The sequence below is a fragment of the Nelumbo nucifera genome, chromosome 1 (assembly GCF_055504915.1).
Source record: "Nelumbo nucifera cultivar China Antique chromosome 1, China Antique-T2T, whole genome shotgun sequence".
Lineage (NCBI taxonomy): Eukaryota > Viridiplantae > Streptophyta > Magnoliopsida > Proteales > Nelumbonaceae > Nelumbo > Nelumbo nucifera.
This window is the reverse complement of record NC_142649.1, coordinates 145,612,545-145,615,462: the sequence shown is the minus strand read 5'-3', so window position 1 is coordinate 145,615,462 and position 2,918 is coordinate 145,612,545. Positions and strand designations below refer to the sequence as shown.

General features: G+C 37.4%; 1 long non-coding RNA gene across 1 annotated transcript; it reads left to right on the top strand.

Moving 5' to 3' along the window:
* The first annotated feature begins 1,087 nt into the window (after positions 1-1,087).
* On the top strand, positions 1,088-2,457 carry LOC148803954 (uncharacterized). Its single transcript, XR_016079723.1, has 2 exons — positions 1,088-2,159; positions 2,264-2,457. It is a non-coding gene; the product is annotated as an uncharacterized LOC148803954 (long non-coding RNA).
* The last annotated feature ends 461 nt before the right edge of the window (positions 2,458-2,918 follow it).

The following is a 2,918-nucleotide window of genomic DNA, read 5'->3' as shown; positions in this document are numbered from 1 at the left end:
GGAAAATCTTCAAAAATCGGGTACCCGAATTGCACCCTAAAAAGTAAAAAGTGTACTGAATATGGACCTAACATTTAGCATTTTCTTGCGTGAAATGGGCTGTTTCTCATTCTTGTCAGTAGATTCTATCCTGATGCAGTCTTACCATAGCAGTTTCTCCCTGTAGTTATATAACTCCAGATGAAGTTGTTTTGTTTGTGATCCAGAGTCCAGACCCTGTAAGCATTCGGACTCGGTTTGCTTGAAAAGAAGAACGCTTATCTGATAGCATGCGTGACTGTGCATCATAATAACCACGTCCAGTGGAATCATGCCGGGTGGGCCCCAATATACAGGTTCCGCCTCAAGAATGCATTGATTGATCGATTTTGATTTATTTAGCAATGGAGAATGAGGTTAAGTAAGATTTTCACGTAACGTTAAAAAAAGCAACACACACAAGAAATTAACAATATTTATTTAGCATAATTGCTTGATTAAAAATGGTTTTAATTTGCTTCTCCTTAAGATCTTAAGGAGGTGTTTTCCAATTTGATTTTTTCTCCAAATTAAGATGGTTTGAGAAAATACACCATTTTCGTGAAACAATAACACATAAAACATGTACGTCTGTGTTTTATTTTTATTTTATACTTTTGGATCAAACAAATATTAGTTGAGTTGAACTTTCTAATGTTTGTTTTATGCTTTTGGAGCCAAGTGCATTTAAATGTGATTGGTACGATTAATGAGGTCTGACAAAGAGAGATGTACAGTACAATGGATGGTAGCCCACATTATTATCCTTGCGGGAGTGAAACCATGTTTTTTGTTTTTGAATTAGCATCTTTTTCTTGATTATTATAAGTTTTTTTTTTTTTGAATCAAACTGAAAATATAAGTTTTTTTTTTTTTTTTTCTGATATGGGGCTTTTTTGAACAAAAAAAAAAAAAAACAAAAGCATTCATATTAAAGAGCACCCCCTAATTAGTATTGTCCACATAAAATGAAAGAATTGTTTAGGTTCCAGAACTAGGTTCTAATCCTAAGTGGGTGGGGAGAGAAGAGACTAGTTTTTCTTCTATGTATTTACCTACTTACCACTCAAATTTTAGAAATGGTGTGACTAAGAGCTGAGAGGGGAAAAAATAAAAGAAAAGAACAAAAACTGGGAGATGCACCCACTTACCTAACACTAAGATATATTATTCCTCTTCTTATGGGGACAGCTTTTGGGATTATTGTTTGGCTGTGTGGATAACAAATCATACAAAATAATGGGATCAATTGGGTCATACCCATCTTTTTCTTTTTTAAGTTTCCATGATTGTCAACAGAGTTGGTGATTTCAAAACCTCCAAGTGGCTTTCTTTCAGCTTGGGATTCCCTAAGCTGGGTTGCCGGCCGACCTTGGAAAGCCTACAACTCTCCATCAATTGCCAGAAAAACATTAAATAGCAACCATCCCACACCTAATATCTTCATCTCTCACCTACACTGCAAACACACATATCAACCCCAAAAGAAACTAGAGAGGACCCACTGAGTTTCTAAGATCAATCTCCTTTGAATATTCATCAATATATCATTATGATTTATGAAGCTCTCTCTCTCTCTCTCTCTCTCTCTCTCTCTCTCTCTCTCTCTCTAATTATAACTCTCTCCCATTCCTCTCCTCCCCCCTCTCCTCTCCTCTCTCTCATGTGTGGTTCTCTTTATTCTGTTCCCTTTTAGCAGGCAGCAAAACTTTAGTATAAGCGAGCGCCAATACAAGAGGAAAAGAGCCAGGTTCCTGGGAGAGAAGCAACTAATGAGATCAGAAATGCATGACACAGTAAAGGCAACGACCCTTTGAGCGACGGAGACAGATAACCTCTCTCAAGGATTCTAGCTATATATTTAGCTATAAGGAGGAAGCTAAGTTCTCTCTTTCCAAAGGATTGAGTTCTTGTGGAGAATTGCACAAGTGAGGCATCCCAAAAGTCCTACCGGAGCGTGAATCAGGAGCTAGCCATGGTTCGACTAGGAGAGTGAGTAACAATCAGAAGAGTGGAGGTATTGACGTGCCTCAATTTGAAGACATGGTTATATGGCTCATACCCATGTGTTCGGATTGAGCCGCGTCAATATCTCCTTTCACCCTACAACCTCTCTCTCTCAACTTCAAATATTATCCAAGGTATAGCTGAATTCTATCTCCTTTTGCTTTTCATCTCCACTGCATTTCTTCTCTTTATGCATCAATTACACTTGTGTTAATTATCTTTTATTTATTGATGCTAGATAACATACATAGAAGAGAAAGTGTTGGGATGCTGTAGAATCCTAATATGAGCATATATGACGTTTTCATCAGTAGCATGAGCTTTTCACCAAGGCAAAGCATCCCAGAGTTTTCTTCCCTTTTCTTTTTTTGTTTTGATTTTTAGGTCCAGAGATTTTTTGCACTAATTACAGAAGCCATTTCATTGTTTAGACATTTACGTTCAGATTTGTTATCAGAAATCACCCAAATTAGCAACAAAATGGTACAGTAGAACCTTTGATTAAAAAGAAAACTATATAATGACCGACAAGCATAGAGGGAGCAGGTAGAGAGTATACATCAGGTCAGCAGGCTGACCCATAAACATCCATTTCTCCCTGTAATTAAATTAAATAGAAGTGGGTATCAACTCCAATGCAGTGTAGAATAAAATGATCCACACCAAGGGTCAACACATCAGGTGTTAAGATCTTGATCAACCTGTACAAGGGTCGTTGGATATGTGAAGTGTGGGACAACTGAATATGGTGGGTTCGACCCCACTTGTTTGCACCATGTTTACCATTGATCAGTGAAAGCCAGATGATTTAAGAATCAATCCATGTTCCAAAAGTAGTACTGAGCATAAATTTGCATACTATTTCTCACTAGGGAACCCAAGCACAGCATAAT